Source organism: Gopherus flavomarginatus, chromosome 2, assembly GCF_025201925.1.
Source record: "Gopherus flavomarginatus isolate rGopFla2 chromosome 2, rGopFla2.mat.asm, whole genome shotgun sequence".
Taxonomy (NCBI): Eukaryota; Metazoa; Chordata; order Testudines; family Testudinidae; genus Gopherus; species Gopherus flavomarginatus.
This window is the reverse complement of record NC_066618.1, coordinates 244,836,002-244,856,537: the sequence shown is the minus strand read 5'-3', so window position 1 is coordinate 244,856,537 and position 20,536 is coordinate 244,836,002. Positions and strand designations below refer to the sequence as shown.

Below are 20,536 nucleotides of genomic sequence, written 5' to 3'. Positions count from 1 at the left end.
AAACCAGGAATCATCTATCATAAAATAAATACTTTTTTTTAAAAAGAGCTACACTGCACTTCCTAGAGTGTCCTGCAAATATTCTTGAATAATGGAAAACACTATTAGTTGCTTAGATTTTTTAAACCAAAAAGTCACCAGTTTTAACTGAAGCAATGCAAGATGATTGTATCCATATTATTTAAATATGTGGCTTGGATATAACAACCCATGACTACGACTAATGTTGAAATGTCCCAAATATGATTTTTTCCCCACATGTACACTCTTTGAATATCTCAGCAAGCATATTGTATTGTATTAATATCATAATTCAAAGGAAAATTTATCAACCCCCTCAGAGGGTTCCCATCATAGCTTAAAAGTTGCAAATTCCAGGTGGCAGAGCCTAGACAGTAATATCAAATTTTAATAACAATTTCTCTTCTTCAGTCACTGCTATACTGAAGAAAAGCATAAATTGCGGTGACTGACCGTTAGTTGTTGGAGAAGCAATCTGACTTCTCCACACCCTTATTTCAGTGTATCTGCTCTGTCCCTCAGCTGTATTAATGATAGCATGAAAGGTCACATGATAAACGAGTGACAAAAATATCAAAACATATTAGCCGGTAGCTTTGTTATCAGTGTATGGCAGAGATGACAGAAAATTGTGTTTTTCCCCTGAATAATTTTGTGTTACATTTTGCTGGCTAGGCAGAGTGAATTAGGGAGAAATTTCTGCCTCTGACTGTTTGTCTCTTTTTCTGACATACTGGAAGTAATAATATACATTAATAATAGGGTGTATGCACAGGGAAGAGGCATGAATTCAGAAGCAGACTGTCTGCTTCAATTCTACAAAGTACTGTCCTTGTTTTTTTCCACAAAAACAAATTTTGTTGAAAAATATGCAGAACACTGAATGATATTAATGCTAGTAACAATGATCTGCTGTATATTATGGATACAGCAAGTGAGCGATACACAAAATGTGGACATGGAAAAAAAAACTTTAAAGTACTGAGGAGCTGCTCCACACAATTGTACTTCAGCACTAATTGCATGTGTCCACTAATTAAATAAAGGCAGGCCCAAAAATGCTTGATCCATCTCATTGTGATGTAGACACAGTAATTACAAATTAGAGACAGATATTACCCACACTGGTTTACAGGCTAGCAGGAATTGCAGACCCTGGAGAGATGAGGTTAGCAATCATTGAAAGAGAAAATAGAAATTGGCTGGAGCTTAATATCTTCTGGACTATCAGTCTCCATGGTCAAGAGTTACAGCCATGCCATATCCAAGCTCCTTTGCTGCTGGCAAACAGCATCACTGGCAAGCTCCTAACAGATCAGAAGGTGTTGAGTAGAGGCCATTCTGAAAGGTAGGGGAAAGAGGATCAGAAGCCAAATATGAAACAGGTAATAAACAGAAGAGTTATAATATATATATGGAGCATTAGTGAGCTACCAAAATATAATACATGAAGTATGAATAAAAAATTAGAGTATATTACTTTGCAGTTTTTGACAAAATTGTAATATATAACTAGGAATGAGTGAGCCAGACTGGAAGAAATAAAAAACCCCTGAACCTGAATATCAAACCAGCTGTAGTAAGTTTCTAAACTGTTTGGTTAACTTTTTATCTCCACTATTATTAATTTTCATGTCCCTCTGCCCTTCCTGGTTCTCTCTAGGAACAGAAATGCAGAAATACCACTGAAAAGGATTTTCTAGCAGTATTTACGAGCTGGCTAAAAGCAGAAAGCACAGAAATCTTGAGAGAGAGCCTAGTTTTTAAGCTATATTTTAGAGACCAACACACACTGATTAGTTTGAATCAACATCCAAACTCCAAGTCCTTTAAGGTTTGCACCTTCCTACATATGTCTCATTACATATTGCAGGGATAGAGAGCACTTTAGGAAGAAACAAAACCAGGAATCCCATCTAAATTCTCTGAGTCATCAGATACTCTGCTATTCCCCTAAAAGATTATATACTTTATTTTTAAAACTCTTTTATTATTTGTATTACAGTTGTACCTCAAGGCCCAAACCAAGATAAGGGTCCTATTGTGCTAGGCTCTGCACAAACAGACAGTAAAGAACAATTCTTGACTCAAAGAACTTACAACCTAAATAAATTATACTAGTGGTTCCACTGCTCTCCCTGGTAGTTTATCCGAGGCATAACTACTCTGCAACAAAACCAATCAAACAAAACCCAGCTAAATTCCTACAACACCTAGCACTGCCTCAACTACAGTTCAAATTCCCTTTTTTCTTTCACTTGACATTTTGCTCATGCAGATTTGCAATGTCCATATTTAGCCCAATACTACCATTGCTCCAAGAGTAGGGTCCTACCAAATTCGCAGTCCATTTTGGTCTATTTTATTGTCATATGATTTTAAAAATTGTAAATTTCATGATTTCAGATTTTTAAATCTGAAATTTTACAATGTTGTAATTGTAGGGGTCCTGACGCAAAAGAAGGTTGTGGGAGGGTCACAGTATTGCTACCCTTACTTCTGTGCTGCCAGTCTCCGGCCAGCCAGCTCTGAAGGCAGGGTAGAAGTAAGGGTGGCAATAACACAACTCCCACACAGTAACTTTGTGACACACCCCACACCCTTTTTGGGTTGGGACCCCTCACTTTCAGAAACGCTCGTCTCCACTGTGAAATCTCTATAGTATAGGGTAAAAGCACACAAAAGACCAGATTTCATGGCGGAGACCAGATTTCACAGTCTGTGACATGTTTTTCACGACCGTAATTTAGGTAGTCATTCTCTTCTGGTATCTTCGTTGTTTGCGATACCTCAGTAAGTCTATGTTCAACCTCTCTCCACTTTCTCACCTCTCCCCTCCACAAAAAATATATTTTTTTCTAATCTTTCTGAATAGCTAAATTCTGAGTTATATAAGTCTGGTTACACTCTTCTGCATTTCCTCTAGTCTGTATACAATAGATTGATTTTTTTTTCTGATTTATATTCAGTAGCTCTGTTCAAGCACCTCAGATATTAATACTGCTTTACTTATTGCTGTTGACTTTTGTTCCAAAGTTTAGAGTTTGATGAACCCAAGGGGGTTTGATTGCACTTTTGGATTTAAATTGTGGTATGTACTTACTCTGTTGTCTGTTTCATCCTCATCATGCCACAAGAACAATGATACAGACAGAGAGCAAAGAGCAAATATTCCTTACTACTGCTTTCAGATTCTTTTTTATCGATATGGAGATGCCTCAGAATTTCCTTTCTCACTACAATAAACTTCACATGCAGATTGCTTTTTGCACTTAAGTCCTATCAGCATCTAACTTTTCAGCTGCTCCAAGTTCATCCATGTCTTCTCTAACTGTTGTATATCTTGTCAGTCAAAAATTGGACTTTATACCCATGAATGAACCAAGTGCTATAACCTCATATTCTTGAGTTATGAAGTTTGAATGATCACATTGAGTTGTCTTGTTATCTGTATATGTTTCTAACCTATCATTTTGAATTTTATCATTCTCTGCCTTTCAACTGACTGCCTTCCTCATAACATTTTGCATCATTAGTGAATTGAGCCACCTTACCTACTGCATGTTTTTTTCCTTCTAAAATTAATTTTAATAGTGATCCTGGAGGGCCTCAACTAGTAATGTCCCAAAGTACTTCCTCTCACATGTAATCTTTGACTTCACTATCCAAGCCAATTCAAGATTCACTGATAACACCATTCCTAATTTTAAATAGATTTTTCTAAAATACAGTGGCTATTTGTTTTGCATCTTTGAAATATATTTCTTCCAGCATTGCAGGGTTTATTTGTTTATTGTGAGATGTTGCAACATGGTCATCAGCATTTTTAGAAAAATTCCTGATTTCCTTCAAGAATTTCTTCCTTCTCTCTTAGTAACTGTTTAACTGTTTCTAGTATTTATTGTACTACTTCATGATCATCCTTAACATCTCTCAAAATACTGACCCTATTCTACATGGGCATAGGAAACATGTAAGTCTTTCATTGCCACATGCTGGTTCTCCACAAACCTAACTGGATCCTGAGAATGGTCAGGCAGTTTGAAAGGACTTCACAACTTCTCTGCAGTCAGGAACCACACAGCTGCTCAAGGGGACAGAATAGTCCTTTGCAGATCCAACTCCTTCCTATATTCAGGCTTCATGGCCCATACTGCAGTAACCCTTGCAAACTAGGCATGAGGAAGAGGTGAGGTTCTGGATACATGGTCATGAAACACAGCCTGAAGCTGGCTTTTAGAATAGGATTGTGTACTCCCCACTTCCATCTAAGTGTCTTTGTGGAGGAGGAGGAGTTTTTGGTCTTTCTTGGCAGATGATAGCTTAATTTTGGGCCACTTAGTGTGCATCACATGACACATACACTCTCATTAGCCATCACTCAGTCAGGAGTCACCTCCCTGGAAATCACTGGAAGAACCACTGCTTCTCCTTACATACCTCCTCATCTCAGGACAATCAGGGAGTGGAGTTGCAGACTCCACCTCATGGTAGGGGCCTGAGGAAAATGCATTACAACTACTTGAGAGCGGTTGAGAGGATTTTCTCTCCCTCAGATTTCCATTCCTCTTCTGAAGATGTAGAGGCTGGGTGCACCATGGAGATATGGTGTGATCCATGCTGTAGGGGAAACATAAACCAAGATTTATCTTAGAAATCTTCCTTATGGTACATACAAGATATTTCTTCCTTATTTCAAGCTCTTCTGAAGTCTCTCTCTCATTCTCACCTTTGTTCTACTTTCCTGATTTTCACATTCTGAAAAATTTTATAGCTGCTGCTTTTAATCTGTCTAACAGTATCTGTCACATTTTTCTCTTCTCTCTTTAGTTATCCAAATAGCAGAAAAAAATCTCTTAAGACATTGGAACATTGGCTATGTGTTGTACACCTGAATTTTTTTTCTCCAAGCAGCATACTTAATAACATACATACAGCCATTTTGCACTCTGTCATTCTGCTGCACTTATTTTATCATTCTGTAATGATGTAATCTTTTGTAGGGCAGGAAGATCATGCAAAATCTTCCTTGAACATCATTCTGGCAACACCTTCCTGCTTCATAAACATTATGATTCCTCCTCATTAGCTTGATTCTTCTGATCAGGCAGCCTATAGCAAAATTCTATTGTTTATTTTACTTTTATCATCCTTGCTTTATTTTGCTTATAGTTTCTTGAGCAATAATGGCTTGGTTTCACATATAGTTCCTCTGGAGTCTTGTATCTTAGTTATATCCTAACCTTTCTTTAGGTTGCTCTTCCAGTCTGTTCTCTTCAATCTCTTTAAAATAGTTTAGATTTCACGATAAATGTTCCCCATTTTGTGTGTGGAAGAGGGATAACACGAGGTAAGAACTACTGCTGAAGATCCACCACTCTACTTTTTTTTGTGATAAAATGATTTCCTTATTGTTTCACATATGGTACTTATTTAATAATTATTACAGGTGAAGCAGGTAGTGACCCTATATTACGATGCCTAACACTTCCCATTGTAACAGATTCTTAGGAAGATTTTTAAGAAGCTGTAACACTTTTCATTGCTTGCAGTAGGCCTTTAAAATTCAGCAGGGAGAAAGCCCTCAGGGTAGGGAAGTGCCTACGTTCTAGATCCCACAAAATTCCATTCAGATTAAGCTTATTTATAAACAGTTAAAAATCATTATTTCTCATGTCTCACTTGTGTTTCTCAGGAATTTTTTTTTACAACAATCCAAAATAATAATTGAATATGAACATTTGCAAGTGCCTACACCAGTGCAAAAGCAGCAGCAGCTCTAGCATGAACAGTACTGGGACTGCCTGGGAGCCACCAGAGCAACTGCTGTGGCAGATGACATAGCTGCCAAGTTTTGTGCAGCTCCACATGCAACATTTTGAGCAATTATTTAATAAGTTTCACACGTGTCCAACATTTTCATACTTGCAACTAATTTGCATATAAATGTCACCTTTGAAAAACTGTGTGGTTTCAGCACTCTTACATCCCTGGTGAATGAAGCCCCCTGTTTATCTGCAGGTCAGTAGCAGGTCAAGCTTCCCATGTCCACTGCCTTGCCAGCACACCTGACCTTTGGTGGTAAAGAGGGGTTGTTCAGTTTCAGTAGTCTACAAAGTCCTTGCTGAGTCTGTCACTTTTGCAATGCGTGTTGATGAATTTGGAACTGGAACTGAGATCCACCAAATTCATCTCACAGAGGGGCCACCAAAAATCCATTAGATGGGAACAACTTGTCATCTCTCTTGAGATTGGGAGGGGAGGGGGGAAATCATACTGGTGACCTACAGGCACAAAAGGCTCTGAAACTCACTAGCAACGTTTTACTACATCCAGTCCCTTAATAATGTTACACCTTCAGAAGTGAAGCTTGTTTTCTGAGAAGGTAAGTTTATTAAATTAAGTTTTGCCCTTTGTGACGCTTACACAAACAGAGTCTTCCACTTTCTGCACACACGAGCAACATCTCCCACACACTGCTCTAGCTTCTTCAAACAAACTCTACATTATGTTCCCCACTGTACTGTTAAAGGCACAATTCCTAATAGCCAAAATAGAAATACTAACAGTACAATAGTAAAACAAATATTAACACAACATACAAATTCATGTGTAAGTATAATGTTTTGTAATATAGAATAAGTTCAAGAAATTTTTCAGAGCCCTATTAACAATAACATATATATATTTTCCCACATTGATTGTGGATAGGCTTGGAAGGATTAGATTTTATTGGTAAATGTCAATAATTTCATCGCACACACGCGCAAACTGACAAAAATATATTTCTATTTATAGCAATCAAAATTTACAGTTAGGCAAAGAACAATGCTGCTTAAGAATTTGTAAGAGTTTGATTTAAGAATATTTACTTTGTATATTTTGACATGTGATGTTAACAATGTACGTTTTAACAGTAACAAAGCTTTAACTTTTTGAATCCTTATCTACTGAAATCAAATAAATATTGTCTGATCTGTTCTGTTGTCTAACCCCCTCCCATAATTTCCTAAGACTGTAAAAAATTAAAAAGATAAAAATTAAAAATGCTTAAAAAGAAACATCAATATCATCCATCTACATTATAAAAAATATTGAATTCTGTCAAACCTAGTCATAAGAGCAATTTAAATCTTCAACCACAGCAAAGACCTCTACTAAATCAGCTATAGAAGGAACTGCTAAGGGAAGCATGCTGTATGCTCTAAGAGGAGAAGCCCATAGAGGCAGAAACAACACATACTTTATCACTGGGTGACACAACTGTTTGTGAACAAGCCCTATTGGGGTATCAGGTATTCTGAGTTATTTTTCTGGCTCTGGGAGCAGAGCATAGTCTAGTAGCTACAAACAGCATAGGCAACTGTAACTATGTTCCTTTTTGGGTTATCTATGGGGAAAGATCTGGAGCTAAGAGCATCAGCTTCTACCACATGAGCTAAAGAGAAATGCCCATTGTCAGGGAGGCAGTAATAAACCCATAATCCTCTGTATGTGGTTGAGCCACTAGAGAAGGATGAACAGCTTAAACTGTACTACGCATGCTTTAGACAATCACATAATTAAGCCCATTTCAGCCAAAAGGCAGTGTGACAATTTGAGTGAGGGTTGGGTTTGTCATATTAGAGACCTAGGTTCTACTCCCTCCTGTAACCTTATCTAACCATTCAAGTACTTTACCCATAAAATGAGTGGAAGACTATTGCCTTCCCTAAGGTTGTATGATGCCTAATTTATTAGTGATGTTCAAAGTAGTACCATGAACATACAGTAGAAGAACCACGTTTGGAGCTCTTGGCTGTTAGTTCAGGGTGCTTTCCTGAACAGTCAGACATGGATACACCCACAGACTGTGTTAATGCCAACAGGTGTGGGATATCTAATGCTCGTAGGTCTCTTTGAAAATCCCAGATAGAAAGAATATGCCTGTTAGGCAATATATGTTTGTAAATTGGAAATGGAGACTGAGGACCAAGCTGTCTGTAGGTTATCATTTCCCAGTTATCTTTTTTAGATATAGCAGCAAAGAGTCCTGTGGCACCTTATAGACTAACAGAAGTTTTGGAGCATGAGCTTTCGTGGGTGAATACCCACTTCGTCGGATGCACATAGTGGAAATTTCCAGGGGCAGGTATATATATGCAAGCAAGAACCAGGCTGGAGATAACGAGGTTAGTTCAATCAGGGACGATGAGGCCCTCTTCTAGCAGTTGATGTGTGACTGAAGTTTTTTTGCTGCAGGATGGCCACCTTAAGATCTGCTATTGTGTGGCCAGGGAGGTTGAAGTGTTCTCCTACAGGTTTTTATATATTGCCATTCCTAATATCTGATTTGTGCCCATTTATCCTTTTCTGCAGAAACTGTCCAGTTTGGCCGAAGTACATAGCAGAGGGGCATTGCTGGCATATGATGGCGTATATTACATTGGTGGATGTGCAGGTGAATGAACCGGTGATGGTGTGGCTGATCTGGTTAGGTCCTGTGATGCTGTCGCTGGTGTAGATATGTGGGCAGAGTTGGCATCGAGGTTTGTTTCCTGAGCTAGAGTTACTATGGTGCGGTGTGCAGTTACTGGTGAGAATATGTTTGAGGTTGGCAGGTTGCCTGTGGGCGAGGACTAGCTGCTACCCAAGGCTGGTGAAAGTGTGGGATCATTGTCCAGGATGGGTTGTAGATCCCTGATGATGCATTGGAGGAGTTTTAGCTGGGGACTGTATGTGATGGCCAGTGGAGTCCTGTTGGTTTCTTTCTTGGGTTTGTCTTGCAGTAGGAGGCTTCTGGGTACACGTCTGGCTCTGTTGATCTGTTTCCTTATTTCCTCGTGTGGGTATTGTAGTTTTGAGAATGCTTGGTGGAGATTTTGTAGGTGTTGGTCTCTGTCTGAGGGGTTAGAGCAGATGCGGTTGTACCTCATAGAATCATAGATTATTAGGGCTGGAAGGGATCTCAGGAAATCATCTAGTCCAACCACCCTGCTCAAAGCAGGACCAATCCCCAAATCCCTAAATGGCCCCCTCAAAGACTGAACTCACAACCCTGGGTTTATCAGGCCAATGTTCAAACCACTGAGCTATCCCTCCCCGCTCAGTGCTTGGCTGTAGACAATGGATCGTGTGGTGTGCCCGGGATGGAAGCTGGAAGTATGAAAGTAGGCATAGCGGTCGGTAGGTTTTCGGTATAGGGTGGTGTTAATGTGACCATCACTTATTTGCACCGTGAAGTCAAGGAAGTGAACCTCCTGTGTAGATTGGTCCAGGCTGAGGTTGATGGTGGGGTGGAAGCTGTTGAAATAGTGGTGGAATTTTTCCAGTCTCCATGCGGGTGCCCATAGCGGTGTCACTGATCAGGAGATATATATTGTCATCAAGTTTGTACGGAAGTTTGGTTATTTATGAGAGTCTCCAGGTTGGAGAGCTCTTTTTTGATGTTTTCCTGTTTGCTGTACAGGATGCTGATCAGGTGGTTCCTCAGTTTCTTTGATAGAGTATGGCATAATCTCTCACTGTGGTCTCTGTAGTATGTAGATAGCAGAGGATTTTTCACCTTTAGTCCATTTGGTATGATGTCCATCCATTTGCATTTGGAAAGGAAGATGATATCTGTCTGTATTTGTGCAAGTTTCTTCATGAGGTTGATGGATTTCCACTCCATATGGCTAAATGCAGTGCCTTGCATGGTGTCAAGTATCAGAGGGGTAGCTGTGTTAGTCTGGATCTGTAAAAGCAGCTAAGACTCCTGTGGCACCTTATAGACTAACAGAAGTTTTGGAGCATGAGCTTTCATGGGTGAATACAAACGGACTTCACTAAAATAAGAAAGGAGATCTACATTACTCACTTCACCTCTCTACAAAGGAAAAAGGACTGTAAGCTGTCTAAACTCCTACCTGCCACATGGGGCCACAACCGTAGTACCCTTAACCCACCCAGCAATATCGTCAATCTATCCAACCACACCCTCAGCCCAGAAGAAAAGTCTGTCCTATCTCGAGGACTCTCTTTCTGTCCTGCCACCCCCACAAACATGATACGGTTCTGCAGCGATCTGGAAGCCTACTTTCGTCGTCTCTGACTCAAAGAATACTTTCAGGATAACACTGAACAGCCCACTGATACACAGTTACCCTCCCACCAACAGCACAAGAAGAACTCCACATGAACTCCTCCTGAGGGTCGAAATGATAGTCTGGACCGATACATAGAATGCTTCCGCTTATGTGCACAGGCAGAAATTGTGAAAAAACAACATCGCTTGCCTTATAACCTAAGTTGTGCAGAACGCAATGCCATCCACAGCCTCAGAAACCACCCTGACATCATAATCAAAGAGGCTGATAAAGGAGGTGCTGTTGTCATCATGAACAGGTCTGACTACCAAAAGGAGGCCGCCAGACAACTCTCCAATACCAAATTCTACAGGCCACTTCCCTTAGATCCCAGTGAGGAATACACTAAGAAACTGCATCATCTACTCAGAACACTCCCTACAGCAACACCTAAGATCAACATACCCTTAGAGCCCCGACCAGAGTTATTCTATCTACTACCCAAGATCCACAAACCCGGAAATCCTGGATGCCCCATCATTTCGGGCATTGGCACTCTCACTGAAGGACTGTCTGGATATGTGGACTCTCTACTCAGACCCTATGCCACCAGCACTCTCAGCTATCTCCGTGACACCACTGATTTCCTGAGGAAACTACAATGCATAGGTGACCTTCCAGAAAACACCATCCTAGCCACCACGTATGTAGAGGCTCTCTACACAAACATCGCACACACAGATGGAATACAAGCTGTCAGGAACAGTATCCCTGATGATGCCACAGCAAAACTGGTTGCTGAGCTCCATGCCTTTATCCTCACACACAACTATTTCAAATTTGATGACAATATATATTTCCAGATCATTGACACCGCTATGGGCACCCGCATGGCCCCACAATATGCCAACATTTTTATGGCTGACCTGGAACAACGCTTCCTCAGCTCTCGTCCACTCACGCCCCTTCTCTACCTAAGCCACATTGATGACATCATCATCTAGACCCATGGGAAGGAGACTCAGGGTTGTGAGTTCAATCCTTGAGGGGGCCATTTAGGGATTTGGGGATCAGTCCTGCTTTGAGCAGGGTGTTGGACTGGATGATTTCCTGAGATCCCTTCCAACCCTAATAATATATGATTCTATGAGGTACAACCGCATCTGCTCCAAACCCTCAGACAGAGACCAACACCTACAAAATCTCCACGAAGCATTCTCAAAAAAAAAATTCTCAATACCCACACAAGGAAATAAGGAAACAGATCAACAGAGCCAGACGTGTACCCAGAAGCCTCCTACTGCAAGACAAACCCAAGAAAGAAACCAACAGGACTCCACTGGCCATCACATACAGTCCCCAGCGAAAACCCCTCCAATGCATCATCAGGGATCTACAACCCATCCTGGACAATGATCCCACACTTTCACAGGCCTTGGGTGGCAGGCTAGTCCTCGCCCACAGGCAACCTGCCATCCTGAAGCATTTTCTCACCAGTAACTGCACACCGCACCATAGTAACTCCAACTCAGAAACCAAACCAGGCAACAAACCTCAAGGCCAACTCTGCCCACATATCTACACCAGCGACACCATCATAGGACCTAACCAGATCTGCCACACCATCACCGGTTCATTCACATGCACATCCACCAATGTAATATACGCCATCATATGCCAGCAATGCCCCTCTGCTATGTACATTGGCCAACTGGACAGTCTCTACAGAAAAGGATAAATGGACACAAATCAGATATTAGGAATGGCAATATACAAAAACCTGTAGGAGAACACTTCAACCTCCCTGGCCACACAATAGCAGATCTTAAGGTGGCCATTCTGCAGCAAAAAAACTTCAGTCACACATCAACTGCTAGAAGAGGGCCTCATCGTCCCTGATTGAACTAACCTCGTTATCTCCAGCCTGGTTCTTGCTTGCATATATATACCTGCCCCTGGAAATTTCCACTATGTGCATCCGACGAAGTATTCACCCACGAAAGCTCATGCTCCAAAACTTCTGTTAGTCTATAAGGTGCCACAGGACTCTTTGCTGCTTTTACAGATCCAGACTAACATGGCTACCTCTCTGACATTATTTAGATATATTTGTTGATCGTTTGAGGACATTAAAAGAGTCAAAAGTTAAGGTGATGAATGAGGAAGACTGCTATGGCAGTGAGGACTGTACTGGATGCGTTACATTTTCATATGTTTTAATATTTAGATTTTTGCATTGAAAGAGTACAAATATTTGTCTTTGGCATTAGCTGTAGCCACCGTCAACACTGTTTAATTCTTTTCTATCTTGAAAAAGGGTTTCTGTGGTTGTATTTGTCTAAGGTTTACCTGAGTTCTATTAAAAAACCAAAAAAACATTGCAGATTCACCATGCAGTGTGTGTCTAAAGTGCATGAATGTAGTTTCCGTTTCTGTAAAATGGGGACGATACCTCCTTTGTAAAGAGCTTTGTGATCTACTGATACAAGTGCCAAATAAGAGCTCAGTATTATTAACCCTCACCCTTCGTTATCCCACCCCCTTCCCACTGCTTATTTTTTTATTTTTATTGAGGTGGCACCTAAGAGTCCCTGCTCATGAACCAGGACCGCACTATGCTAGGCACTATGCAAACAAAAAGATGATCTCTGCCCCAAAGAGTTTGCAATCTAAGTCCTGCTTGTCACCTTCACTCACACTGTCATGCATAAAACTTAGTGTGTAAACTTTGTGGGGGAAGGGCCATGACTTTTTATATCTTTTGTGAAGTGGTTAGCATGTCTTTGGACACTATAAAATAATAATAATTACTATTGTTTCTTGATGAACTGCCCATGAAGAAAAGAAAAGAACTGTTTAACTACACTGTTCTGCCAGCAGTGATATATGGAGCGGAAAGATGGTCAAGGATGAAAGGAAAGGAAGAAAAATTCACTGTCTCTCAGAGAGCAACGGAAAGGCGAATGTGCAAGATATCAATTTGTGATCTGAATGAGGAGATCAGAAGGCGTACAGAAGTGACCGATGAGTGCAGGCGATGTATGATGCAAAGTGGAGATGGGCAAGTCATGTGGTCATGTAGTCCGCAGGCAAGACAACCTGCATCAGTGAGTGGATCCCCAGAGATTACAAGTGAGTGCTGAGCAGACCAAAAATGCACTGGGCTGATCCCATGACAAAAATTTTTGGCCAGAAATGGAAAAAAAGTGCTTGCAACAAAACAGAATGGTGGCGTTAACTTGCGTTCATGGAGGGACGGACGAAGACAAGCCAGACAAAGGTGAAAAAGGTAATAGCATTTTTATTCTGAGGATCAAAAAGTCAACTCTGTATAGCCAACATTTCTATGAAGCATTGAGAAATTATATTTGTTCCACAGATGGGTATTATAAAGCGCCAACAGATTTGGTCACCAGAATGTTTCAAAGGGTTCCATGGGCAGGAATTGGGAGCAGGGTGTTGGTCCTTCCCCTGGCAGGATGAGATGCCCTGGGAGGATCAAGTCCTTCCTTTGGTGGGGAGACCCTCAGAGGGCTGTGGAGCCTGACTCGCACTCATCCCACAGTGGTGGCTTCTCAGCTCCAGTACTGCTGGTCTCAGCCTCCTGCTTCAGGCATTGCAAACTGATGTGCAGGGTAGCAATGCTGCTAAGGTTTGGCCCAGCCCCCCTTCCAACATGATAACAGGGGACTGGACAGGCTGTGACCTCATTTTCCAGGTTTGCTATGAGGGAAGCTTGAGCAGCACTGAGAGTCAGGAATCGCAACACCTGGAGCTGGGAACCATGTCCAGCCAGCTCCCTGGGACAGGAACTGCAGGAGCTGTCACTATAGTATGCATGGTGTACTTATTATGCTAATGTGTGTATTATATATCAGGTAAGAAATATTTAGTAAGCCAGATTTCTTTTTTACCTTAAGGCTATTTCTTGGGTCATGACAGGCTATCAAGGTTTACAAATGGGTCCTGAGCCCAAAAAGGTTGAGAACCATTAGGTTATACTACTTGCCTAAGGTTATTCAGAAAGTCAGTGCCAGTGTTAGTGGACCTGAAGACTTCCCATGATCCCAGATCTGGCCTTTCTACATCATAAGGAAAACACAATAGGTGTGATATGGTATTGCACATTTATTTTTGTAGCATCATATTTTTCCCCCTCAGGATTCACTATATGCACAAATTCCTTCCCTCCCCACAACAAATGCACCAACCCCAGGTAACAAGTTTATCTCAGGATGATTTGGGGAGATTTGAGGAAAAGAAATCCTCTCCTACTATTGCCATGGATAGGACCCTACCAAATTCATGGCTGTGAAAAATGTGTCACAGATCATGAAATCTGATCTCCCTCATGAAATCTGGCACCCAGCCAGGGGCTCCTACCCTGCACAGGTCTCAAGTTGCTAGTCCTGGCTGGGGATGGGAGGGACAAGACTTCTTCTTCTCCTGCAGGGGCCACTCCCAGGACAGGTGAGACCCACCTCCAGCATCTTCCCTGGCTGCAGGAAGCTTGGTGGCTCATGCTATCACCTCCCATGCCCTGAGGCGGCTCGAGCTGTCAGGAGGAGACAGCCAGGAAAACCAGGCATATGGTAATCCACTCCTCAAAACCTGAGATGATCTTTTCTGCACTGCTGTTGGCAGTGGTGCTAGCTTTAGAGCTGTGCACCCAGCCAGCAGCCTTCTTTCAGAGATGGGCAGCCAGAGGCAGCACCTCTTCCAGCAGCAGGGCAGAAGTAAGGATGGCAATCCCACAACCCCCCTACAATAGCCTTGCAGCTCTTCCACTCTGAATGCCTTTTGGGTTGGAACCCCCCAGTTACAAAACTGTGAAATTTCAGATGTAAAATCTGAAAACGTGAAACTGACTAACTTAAAAAACCCTGGCCATGAAATTGACCAACATTGACCATGAATTTTGTAAGGCCCAAGCCATGGACTGCATAACTGTACTGGTTTTATGCCAGGAGTGCAGACCCTCTTTACAGAGCTCATTCAAAGCCTTTTTTACCACTTGCAACAGAACCATACTAGTTCCCAAGATTCTCTGAATTATGGAGGCAGGTTGGATTTGCCCTTGTGCATATATATCAGACTGCATTACTAATATTGTAAAAATTGAAATCTCAGAAACTTCTTAAGTGACCTTCTATGCATGTGTTAACTGAGATTGCCAAATAAGAATCAAATGAACTATTTTCAGAACTCCACTCAAATTCTGATGTCTCAAAAAAATTGGTTAAGTTTTGTTAGCCCTGAGGACACCTGCTAGAAATGTATTGACCCATTATGTGAAGTCTTCTATCTAGGAATACACCTGGCCACAAATTATAGTCCAAATTTAGCCCTGGTATAACTCCAATCCATAGCAGGAATAAATCTGAAACTGTATATTCTGCTTCACATTTGCTGTGTCCCATTAATTCGGGTCAGTGGCTTTTGCTCTTCATCTACAAGCATTCCTATCGAGTGCATCTTCCAAGCTGACACTAACCTTCTTTGTGTCCTCCTTCAGCATCCTGAACCACATTTTTCCTCAGTCCTCCTCATGGTCTTTTCCCTGTGGCTGCTAGGATTTTGTACTCTCTCACCAACATATCTCACATCTTGTCATATCACATGACACAACCATCTCAGCTGATACTCCCTCAGCGTCATGGCTCAGATCATTTCATCGCAAAGTCCATCAGCTCTCATCTTACCCAGCATCTACCTGAGCAGTCTCATTTCCTCAGTATGAAGTAGCTGTTCTTCTTTCTTCTTCATTGGCCAGCATTCTGCCCATATACCATGGCTGGCCTAATCATGGTCTTATATACTTTGTTCAGTTCATGTAAAGCTTCCGCCCAGAGGAGTCAGCAGCAAAAGGGCTAGGTTCAATATCCAGGGGTTCCTCTTAACAACATAAAACAAAACCAGCTCAAACCCCCATCCAGTAATCTGGGAAAATTTACCACCACCCCTAGGTACCTCTAAGAGGCAATATTCCCCACTTGAAAGCACTGAGTCTGTGCATAATAAACGAACAAACAAAAAATTTTATTCAAAGGGGACCAAGCATTAAACCACAACTACATTAAAAAGCATGTGACCATAAGCAAACCAGACCCCACAGTGCATTAGGCAGTGTCTTTTGCTTCAGTTTCCCACCTTGCAGTGGGAAAGTCTGACAAATGAATGTCCTCTTATCACATCACAGTCCCTCACCCTCTGCTGCACCCCAATCACAGCTGGCTGTCCTTGCTTAGCAAAGACCTTGAGTTCAGAGATGTGTTTACAAGGAAATGTCTTTGCAACAGGCTCACAGCTGCCTCTGCTGTTGTTTCACTGGCTGCTGCAGCCACTGTCTCTCTGCCACCACTAGCCACTGTCTTTCTGCCACTGCTCTTTACCACCACTAGCCACCACTGCTTGCTGCTTTAGATACCTCAATAAGCACAGCATCTGTTCCCACTACCTTCCAACTTTTCATCATCTTTAGCACTGTCTGCATCTCCATGCTGGTGATAGGTCTTGTGGCTTCCACATATTCACTTCAGCAGTTTTCTCAGATTCTCTTCACTGAGCAGTTATTCACAAAATCACTGCCATCTCCTAATTATTTCACTGTCTTCCACTAGTACTCTTCTGTTTTCAAATTTGACACACTTCCCGGCTCCAAAGTCCTCAGCACTTTTTTGTCTGATCTTGGCTAATGTGCACGTTCCTTTCCCCCTCTTTCTTTGTAAGTAGTGCTGCATATAAGGCTTTAAGTACCTGATCTTCTGCAATTGCTCATTTCACCTTTTTCTTTATCAGCTTGTATTCCTCATACCTTTCCACAATCCTCACTTTCTGCCATTGCTAATGTTGCTTCTTTACTACCTCCTGCACATTGCTGGACCACCACCACATATCCATGCCATGAAATTTCTCTCCTTTCGTTTGGCCACAGAAAGCTTTTGCATTTTCTGTAATGTTTGAATATTTTCCTGTAAGCCTCATTGACATCGTTTTGGTTGGTTTGGTCATTGTCCAACCTCCACAGAAATTCATACTCAGATCTCAGAATAACTTCCCTATCCACAAGCGTCCACTACTTTATCCTTTGTTCCACAACTTGTCTTTTGTCCCCCACTAGCCTGGTCACCCAGAAGTCTATTACAAGCAAGCTATGTAGCTCCACAATCTGCTCTCCCAGAATCACTTCACAGTTTCTCACATTTTTAGATGCATGCATACAGATAGGATGAATATATTCAGTAGAATATAACCTTTGTAAATATATGTTACATGGCATACCTAGCATAAAACATATTCCAGTTATGTCATATTTACACTCATAAGCATAGTTCTATAAAACATTATGGGGTGCAACGTCACACACGTCTGTTGAGATCTGCGCCAATAATCAGGCACTTTGTTTGTGGTACTTCATTTACCACTTGGTCCAGCATTATCTGGAATGCCTCCTCCTCTTTTTGTTGAACAACCAGACTGTGACATGTATCTGCATATAATCTGCATACGGCTATATGCAAATTACAATGCATTCTGAACATGTAAAATGAAAACTACTCATTAAACCATCATAATCTTAAATTACTGAGTTCAACACACTTACTACTAGAAGCCTTATTATTTTTAAGGGCAAGCTCTTTTCCCATGGCATGCATTTCTTGATGCTGCATGTTTTTATTAAGGAAAATAAATGGTAACTTTTTCTTGATGGTAACTCTTTTTTCAATTCAAACAAGACCTTGTTTCATGTTTCAGGGTCTACCCATACCCATAAGATGTTCTGTCCCTGCCTGCCCTGTAACTTTGGGACCCTTTGTTCTGTGCAGATATGGTTCATTTCCCTGACACAAGCCAACAAGCATAAGGTGTCACATTGGCACTCACCAGTTTAGTTACTTTTTGCAGGGTGACACCATCAATGCTTCCATTTCCAAGTCTCCCCAAATATATCATCCCAAGTTCTTAACTACCAACACTCAGACTGTTTCTTTCTAGTTCATCACCCCCAAAGGGTTGAAGCCAGCCTCTCACAGTTATCAGTTCACTTTTGCATACACTCGCCACACAGCTTGCACACCAGAGACCTGCTTAGGATAAAACTAACCAAAAAGTTTATTGACTACAAAAAACAGAGATTCAAAGATGACATAGTAAGGGGAATGCAAACATATAGAAGTTACACACAAAATAAACATAAACCTCAGGCTTTACACTTGCACACTAGATACAATCCCTTTTTTCTAATTTATTTATTTATTCAGCGTTTGCTTATTCACAGAGACAAGCAATAGCATTCTCAGTGGCCAAATGGAGCTCTCGAAGCTCACCCCTGAATTTGGTTAGTGGGCATTCCTCACCAATGTGTATCATTGTTTGATCTGCACCACACCTGCAGCTTGGATTATCTCTGTGACAGGTCTGGGCCCTTTGGGGTGTCACCTGATGTGCTGAGGTTTAACTGAGTCAGCCTATTCTACCAGCCTGGGTCACCTTTACTTGGCCTTGCTGGGTTAGGCTCACAAGTTTCTTCCAGCCAAGCACACAGGAAGGGACACACTCAGCTTCACAGAGAGACAGAGATACACTCTAGAAAGATTTCAGCCTTATGGGCTTGCTCCAACATTCTGGTGCTCACTCCTTTTAAGGGTACAAACCCAAAGGTTTTATGAAATTTGCCCTTTCCTCAGTGTGGAGGGAGATATGCACAACTTCTCTCCCACCCACCCCCAGTTAGAAATTACAGAAACTGGGTTTACTAATAAACTAAACAAATTTTATTAACTACAAAAGGTGAAATGTAAGTGTATATAAGAGATAACAGACAGAACAAAGCAGATTACTGATCAAATAAAGCAAAATACACAAGCCAGGCTCACTATACTTAAGAAACCGATTACAAAATGTACTCTCTTACCCTAAATGTTATTTTAGGCAGGTTTAAAAGTTTCTATGGTTCAGAATTAGTGTTCAACTTCTTTTCAGACCTGACCCCTGTCTCAGTCTGGACCCCCAGCCCCCTGCCTTCCCTTCACATGGCTTTAACAGTCTTTCTTCTTGGGCAGACAACCTATGGAGAGGAGGAGCCCAGTTTGCCTTCCATGCCTTGTGATGAAAAGCATGTAGCTGGTGAGCGAAAAAGGTCACTGAACAAGGGCAAGTTTGTGTTGACACATATCTTCTCAAGCAGTTGCTAGCTGCAATGTCCTTCCTGATGTAAGGGGCAGCAATATGGCCTGGAACTGGAAACCATGGAAGATGAGTTGATCAGAGAGTTCCTGTGATGATGTGCTTTATTGAGTTCAGTTGCAAGTAAACAAGTGCTCCATACTGGCACACAGTACTCTGCTATTGAGTACGAGATGGCAAGGGCTGAGGTCCTTAGGGTTGGAGCATCCAGCTCCCCATAGAGAATATACCAGTTTGTTGAGAAGGCTGTTGCTTTTCTTGACCTTTGCGATCTTGTTCAGCTGGCTTGTTCGGTTGAGGGTCACACCTAAGTAAACTGGGTATGTTTCATGCTACAGCCTTTACCATTCATTGTGATGTTTAGTTCCCTTTTAGTATTGGCATTGCAGAGGAGGAATGTGCTAGAGACTGTCTTGCTGATGCTAGCCTGAAAGTGCCATGTCCTGCAGTAGTCGGCCAGCGTTGTAGCATCATCACTCAGGGTCTTCTCCATCTCAGAAGAACTGGGAGCCTGTAGCCTGCAGCAAATTTGTCTGCATAGATGAACTTCCATGACTGGGTTGGTGACAGGTTCTTGATGCATAGATTACCAAGTTTGGGGCTAGAACAGACCCCTGAGGTAACCCATTCATCTGTTTTTCCAAGCACTTGTTTTCTCATCCACATTCACCCTGCACCATCTCTCCCTCAGAGTAGCAATTAGATAGCACCAGAAACCCATGGTGGGAGGACTCTTGATATTTTAGCAAGTGGACCCGTGTGCCATACCATATCATACTCTGCAGTGAGGTCAAGGAAAATAACACCTGTTTTCAGGTTGTTTTGAAAACCGTTTTCAATTAATGTGGTCAGCGCAAATACTTGGTCGTATGTGCTTCGACCTTGTTGAGAGTCTCTTTGTTTGACATTCAAGATATTTTCCAACTCTGGTGTTATTTGCTGTAAAATTAAGTGCTCTAGAATTTTTTCTAATGACACACAATTTTCTAATAAGAGTTACCTACTGCATTAAAACAGTTTCCCAGCATACTCCCTAGCTATAGTACAGATTCAGTGTTCAGGGATAGCCTCCTGCCTTGAGACTGTCTCCCAACTTCTTGATGATCTTCAGTTCAAACCTCTTCCACTTTAAAAGAGTTTCCAGGTTTTTTTTTCTTCAGTTGCTATAGAAATTCAAAGTGAGGACAACTCCTTCCCTTCTTAGTTTTCAGAGTGTGGGCTTTTCTTTTCAGTTTCAAGCTGTTCCAATTTGCTTTGATGGTTCCTCATTGTTTCTTCCTGGG

At 41.6% G+C, this 20,536-nt stretch overlaps 1 long non-coding RNA gene across 1 annotated transcript in view; it reads right to left on the bottom strand.

The window, feature by feature from the left end:
* Window positions 1-793: 793 nt before the first annotated feature.
* The window catches only part of LOC127045461 (uncharacterized), a 159,248-nt gene continuing 139,505 nt past the window's right edge, over window positions 794-20,536 (bottom strand). Inside the window, exons 3-4 of the long non-coding RNA XR_007772735.1 lie at window positions 4,462-4,641; window positions 794-1,362 (exon numbers count right to left, since the gene is read on the bottom strand). This is a non-coding gene — a long non-coding RNA (uncharacterized LOC127045461). The remainder of the gene's footprint in view (window positions 1,363-4,461; window positions 4,642-20,536) is intronic.